Genomic DNA, 7,328 nt, shown 5'->3' on the forward strand with positions numbered 1-7,328 from the left:
TGCCACGGCCACTTGTGCCACGAGAGTATCAAGCCGGAATTTCCGTGGCTACATAGCATAGCCACGGAAATTTTCTACTTGTGCCATGATGATTACCGTGGCACAAGTGATGATTTGTAGTAGTGTGATTAATTGATGCAAATATTTATGTGATGCATAATATGTTCTACTAACCAGCTATGTGGGTCATTCATTGATAAATGAATTGGTGAATGGTATATTGTAAATGTACTATTTTGCAGGTTATGGAAAGTGACTAGTATGGCCCAAATAGGATAGAAAATATGGTCTGCGTACCATTAATTTGAATGTAAAATTGGTCTAATACACCAAAGTTTTTATTTTAAATATGGTATGTGTACCATCAAATAGTTGTAATTAGTTTCAATTATAGCATATCCTATTTGGAGAAAATGGCGCCTCCCAAGGTGAAATTGAAGACGAGGTTTCCAATCCATTTTCAAGACGGAGTTTGAAGTTGAAGCTTCAAGATGAAGTCGGGCCATACTAGATAACATTTATATCTTATGCATGCTTTAAGTTATTTATGGTTTTAAATATGTCTTAATTATGCATGAGATTATGGCTTGATTATGTTGCATGATTAAGGATTTTAGTTCACTTAAAATCTAACCAACATAGTAAGAGCCTTAAGTTCCAAACTTTAAAAATTGAGTTAAAAGGTGCCATGCCAAAATAAAACTTACTTGGATAACCTTTACATCAATCTTATTAATAGTTTTCCGCCATAGCGAGGTGTTACTTATTGATCCTAAAGGGGTAAGGTACACAAATAATTGTGAGTACATGTTAGTTTTGGTGATACTCAACAATATAAGTAAGGAGTCCTTTTATGTCGTGGCAAACGGGATAGGTTTACCTAATAAGTTCTTAGACGTGCCTATCAACCAAGAGTAGTTTCTAGACTATTAGCAAAGGATTTACTTACCTAAAATATTTTAGAATTGAGTCTAATTACATAATGTGCTTAATTTTTCGATGATTTTAGGATCTTGGATTCAATTTATTCATACCTGCCGGAACAATAAATTCGAATAAAATGCTAATGACTTGTTTAAATTGCATGATTGCTTTAATTTTCAAGTTATTACTCATGATAAATGTTTTAGACTTTGCATGCTTCAATGTATTTGTTTATAATTAAATATCTTGCATTGCAATAAATCCTTTTTGAAAGGTAACAGTAAATTTCCTCGATTGGTAGTGAATCCAAGAACGATTCATGGAAATGAGAGAAAATGAGCAATTTAAATGTACGTTTCTTATATCGACTTTTATGGTTGTTTTCGAGTATCAAAGTCGAATGGCAAACTGATTGGTGCTTGTGAATTCAAATACAATGTAGTTTTGAGATCATAAACCATTGAGTTTAAACGCTCAGCTTTACCAATGGTTAACAACCTAATATCTTTGTCCATTTAATTCTCGAATGAGTCTAGTCCCTAGACATTCGAATAGATCGTTGCTTAGAGAACTTTAAAAGCTTCTGGTAAGATCATCTAGTTGAAAAAGAATATTCAACATAAATAAAAAGGTAAGAACTTTGTTAGAGTGACATTGGACATGTCCAACAAAGTATAAAAGTCAACACTAGAGAAGTCAATTCTTAAGACTATAAGAAAGGGTACAAGAAATAGGAAAATAAGGAACAAGTGAAAGGAACTTACAATTCCGTTTCTACCTATAAAGATTATGTTTAAGAAAAGTAACCTAGCAATTAATCTTCCTTGGTATCATATACCGCTTGAGGTTCTTACTTCGGTAATAACTCAAACAATGGAAGCTAGGCTACACTTATGGCCAACAAGTGGGAAATGAAGCATGGCAATGCTACATTAGTTGTAGGGTCATCTGGTTTGTTTTAAGTCCTTTCAAGGCTGAAACTTAATGGCTATTTTGTTCCATAATCAGCATACCTAAATTTCTGCTTCAAACACAGAAAGACTCACATTCAAGAAAAACAAAAACTATGTTTGTTTGTTATTTGAATGAAATGGTCATTTACGGGTTGAGTCAATATGCTTGATTAAAACAAACAACTCTTTAAATAATAAGAACTTTACTAGGTTCAAATCAAACTCTTGATTTGAGTTCCACTAAACTTTTGCATTGTTACTTAGACCATGTCAACAAGTTAACATTCAAAAGCTCTATTTTGATGGAATTTTGAAAGTTGATTGATTTCTAGATCATTCAAGACGAGTTAGTCTTACTTGTTGAAAGTAACAAAAGATATGAACTATTGTTAGAACACCTAGACAATAGAGTTCAAAGCTAAAGAAAGATTTATGACTTTATTATTTGACATGGCTTTGAGTGAATATGGATTTATTTACTCAAAGTGATATAAGTTTGAATCTGTTTGGCTAGTTCAAAGATTCATAGAAAAGTATAAAAACGTCCACTTAGCAAGAAATCATAAAGATCTAGGTTAGATCATGTTGATGATTACTTAAGTCAAAAATGATCATCAATAATTGTGTGTTGTAATTTCACGATCGAGCTCCATAAGATATGGTATATCTAAATTGGAATGATCAAAGTCAATTTGTACTTGATTCGGTCAATGATGAATCATAAAGATTTTTCCTATAATTTCTAAACAAAATGCACAACTACCACCAAACTAAACCAAATTCGTCAAAGCTATTGAAAAGTAATTTCAGAATATCTTTTCAATAATCACTAGTAGAAAAAACCTCAAGTGCTTGGAGTAAAATGCCATCAAGTGCTGGTGATTATGCCCCCATCACTTGAGGGTGAAGCACTTTGTAATAATTCAAGTGCTTGGGGTTGACCCCAAGCACTTAAAATGTTAAGTGCTTGGGGTTCCAGAAACCCCAAGCACTTGACATGTTAAGTGCTTGGGATTTACGAAAAACCCCAAGCACTTAACTTGGGATTTATGGAAAATCCCAAGCACTTGACATGTTAAGTGCTTGGGTTTAAGGAAAGCCCCAAGCACTTGACTTGTGAAGTGCTTGGGGTTTTCCAAAACACCCAAACACTTGATATTAACAATATTTTTTAAATAAAATCTGCTACTATGAGTGCTTGGGGTATTAAAAAAAATACCCCAAGCACATAATATTCTTTTTTTTTTTTTGTAAATTTTGCCAGGCCCGTACCACTTTAGCACAATATATTGTAGCTATAAAACTTGTACCTACACCAAACAACCTCATTCAACCACAACGTATATACTATACACCAATAAACACGCCCTTAGCTCATACCATTCAATAACACAAGTGAAAAAAAATCAAAACAAATATCAAACAACGGGTTAAAACATATTCTATCTAAATTGATTAATGGAAAAAGGTAGCTAACTACATTATTAGATTCATTATAATGCTAAAAACGCGAACAATCAAACACATTTAATAGTAATAAATCGTGTCAACTTGTCTCGAACACATTTTATTTCATCAGTCGTGAAGGAATGCTCCCTTGGGTTGTTCATGAATTTCTATAATCAAATCCAAGAAAAATACAAATACTAATCTAGTTAGAGACATGAATATTGTAAAATATAATATAAACATTATTTTAAAACAGTAATTGAGTTATATGAACAATTTTGACTTAAATGGTCGTTTAAGACTCGTTTGATAAGACTCATTCTCATCTACTTTGGTCAAGTTATGCAATTTAAGACTCGTTTGATCGTTATATGTCATACATTGACTATAATTATTGTTTTCGTTTCCAACTCTCAACTAATGAAGCTAAAAAGGTATTCTAAGACCTTTACATGTTCAATATATTTAATATTAAGATGCTAAAACTCATTATCATCTACTTTGGTCAAGTTATGCAATTTAAGGCTCGTTTGATCGTTATATGTCATATTTTGACAATAATTGTTATTTTCGCTCCCAACTCGCAACTAATGAAGCTAAATATTTATTCTAAACCCTTTACATGTTCAATATACTTAATATTAGGATGATAAGACTCATTCACAACTACTTTGGTCAAGTTAAACAATTTATGGCTTGTTTGATCGTTATATGTAATATTTTACTATAATGGTTGTTTTCGCTCCCAACTCTCAACTGATGAAGCTAAATAGGTATTCTAATCCCTTTAAATGTTCAATATACTTAATTTTAGGATGATAAGGCTCGTTTGATCGTTATATGTCATATTTTGACTAAAATGGTCGTTTTTTGTTCCAACTCTTAACTAATGAACCTAAATAAGTATTCTAAGTCCGTTACATGTTTAATATATTTAATATTAGAATGATAAGACTTTTTCTCAGCTACTTTGGTCAAGTTATGCACATTTATAGTATAGTATGTACATCTCGAGATCCTCAACTTCCGAGCAACATGTTACTATATAGTACATAAACCGCATTTACTCAGTTTTTTTTTTGTTTTGGTTCAAGTGTCTGGGGTTTCTCTAAAACCCAAGCACTTTGTTCAAAGCACTTGATGTTTTTTCTACTAGTGAAATACTTACTCCTAATGAGTAAGTCTTGAACAGGTATCTAAGCATATACAATGATGAAGATGCATTAACTTTTATTATATATAACAACTTAACTAGATCATTTCCGTCAAATAACTAACAATAACACGTATATTCAAATAATGTACCCAGACTAAATAGAAAGAGAAAGAATGAAATTTTAGAAATACATACCAATATCAACGGGGGCTATTAATTTTGATCGCTACACTTCTCACTAGCTCCAAGTTGAATCGTGTCGCTACAATATCAATCATAAATATTAGCACACGATTTTAAGCTTATATTAAGTGAGCATCATGAATTAGATTAACAAACAATATTACACTATATGGCATGCATCACTGAGTTGTATGCATTATGCTATATATTTTCTACAACAAAAGTAAACAAAGTTATAGTATCAAAATTAGAGATTTACAAGAATATGGCAGGTTGGTTCATGTATGAACTACTACTTGGCTTGACTTAGGTACAAGATAGGCTTTAAGATCATAGCTAGGAAGAAGCAGAATTCCGTTTACAGATACATTCAAGTACAGGCTCGTGCCCTGTAGGTTTGGTCCTGCATAAATACTTTTAGGATACATATTGAATTGAGATAGATGACAGCACCTATGTGGGTTGAGAAAACAGTGTTAATGAATCCCCACCTTGCATATTCTTGCTCAACTGTTATGTGAATCTTCTTGCCCTGTGACTTTGCCACTTTCACTCTCCTTCCCCCTAAAGTATTGCCTTCTTCAAGTCTCTTTAGCTTAAGCTGAATAACCTCAATCTGCTCTTCCAGCCTTCCAGACCGCTAAAGAACCAGGATTAATTAAGGCAAAAAAAGGAAGCATTAAATTAAGCTCAGCTAAATTGTCAAAAAGAATATCATTTGTCAGTGTCAAACAGAACTTATTCCTTTGCCTAACATTGCAATATGAAACAAAACCATTACAATGCTGTTAAGCTAAGCCTATCTTTGAACTGACATGTCATAGAGGTTGGACAAGTTAGCAGTCCACCTTGACCTTTCATCAGTTAAAACAAAACAAGCAGGCACTCCAAGATTCTAAGCAAAGTTGTAGACTTCAATTTAATTGGTTATAAATAACAATCAAGACCAATACAAACTATGCAATAAGATTACACATGGAAACTCGAAAAGGAAGCGTATAAACACGGACATGAATCAATGGAGAGCAAGGTTTACAGTACACATACATTCATGTAACTTCATTTGTTAATTGTCAATTTAAATTACGGATACAGTATTATTTGACAGTTTACAGTACCAATACAGTATTATCTGACAGTTTACAGCTGTGCAACCCCGAAAGAGTGTGAGCAAGATCAATGACGAGCAATCTACTGAAGAATTCGTCATTAAACTATCTGGATATCACCAATTTTGCCAATTTCTTGTGAAATTTCTCCTTTTCTCAGTGTTTAGTTGAAGAAGATATATATGGGTAATCAAGAAAATGATAATGGGTACCAAAAATAAACCTCCAGCAATTGAGGGTTCTCAGCATTTGTACAAACGAAATCTATCAACCCATTAACATACCCACAAATCAAAAACTCATAACCAGACTAACGAATCATATGAATAATCAATTTCTAGGTGTTTTTTTTTTCATTGAATTTGAACTTGCGAATTTTGCAGAATGAAAGAGACAAACAATAATCATTACCAAATTATTGCCGTTTTTTGACAAGAACAATGCCGGTATAAACAGCTTCGACTAACAAGAGAAGTCGAGATACGCCCTAATCCAGCTTGCATCGCCATTGAACCTGACGAGTTTTGAGATCGATGAAGAACCCTAATTCGTATATATAAGAAAAGAACATTAACAGTATATAAGAGACCAAATTTGCTAAATTATTAACAAAATTAACTGGTGGTTAATTCACTAATTGATACTTTTGAGGGATAAATATCATATTTGCAGAACAAAATTAACAAAACTGGCGAAATAACAAATTTACAGAACATAGACCTTGAGTGGACATTGGGAGGAGAGCCAGAGACGGCGGCAGTGCGCGTAGGAGAGGGGAGGAGATGAGGCGGTTGCTTTTCTTATGGAGACGAGGAAGAAACGCAGGTGGCGTTGTTGGGGCAGCAAAGCAGCGAGAACCAAGAAGGGTGTGAACAAAAGGCGGGGAAATGAAATTGGAATGGGTTGGAATTTTCTCGCAAATTAACAAAAGTGATGTTGTGAGGTCTAAGTGCTTGGGGTGAATAGTAAATCCCAAGGACTTGTCGAATGTTCAATTTTGTGCTTGGGTGAATAAAAAATTCCAAGTACTTACTCAAATTTTTTTTAGGTTCAATCAAGTGCTTGGGGTTTCTCTAAAACCCAAGCACTTGGCTCAAAGCACTTGAGTTTTTCTACTAGTGAATATATATCTAAAGAGTTGCTAAACCCAGTGGGAGCTTATTGTTTGTTATTTAACAAACTAAGGCCCAAGTGTAGATATATGTTTCATTGTGATTTATTCAAATGAGACAAAAGGGTATTGTTTCTACCACGAAATTTTGAGAATATAATGTTTCTTTGCTCGAAATAATGTCCTTTTGGAGATTCGTTTCCAAAATGATAAGTGGGAGAAAATAGACCACGAAAGTATTCGAGGCGAACAACAAACATAAACGGACGTTCTGGAGGCTTTTAGAAGTTCTTCAGAAAATCCGAACACTTATTCTTTAAGGACTTTAGAAGTGGCTTTAAAGAATAGACATCTCTTAGAAGACTTTACAAGTGCTTCAAGGAGAACAGAATATTCAAAGGACTTTTAAGTGGCTGTTGATATTCTATTGTTTAATGTTCTAT

At 33.3% G+C, this 7,328-nt stretch overlaps 1 long non-coding RNA gene across 1 annotated transcript; it reads right to left on the bottom strand.

Moving 5' to 3' along the window:
* Nucleotides 1–3,305: 3,305 nt before the first annotated feature.
* Nucleotides 3,306–6,737, bottom strand: LOC110794051 (uncharacterized). The gene is made up of 5 exons (XR_002534886.2): nucleotides 6,495–6,737; nucleotides 6,186–6,317; nucleotides 5,157–5,305; nucleotides 4,678–4,744; nucleotides 3,306–3,493 (listed from the first exon to the last, which is right to left on the bottom strand). It is a non-coding gene; the product is annotated as an uncharacterized lncRNA (long non-coding RNA).
* Nucleotides 6,738–7,328: the final 591 nt, after the last annotated feature.

This window comes from Spinacia oleracea, chromosome 5 (genome assembly GCF_020520425.1).
Source record: "Spinacia oleracea cultivar Varoflay chromosome 5, BTI_SOV_V1, whole genome shotgun sequence".
Taxonomy (NCBI): Eukaryota; Viridiplantae; Streptophyta; class Magnoliopsida; order Caryophyllales; family Amaranthaceae; genus Spinacia; species Spinacia oleracea.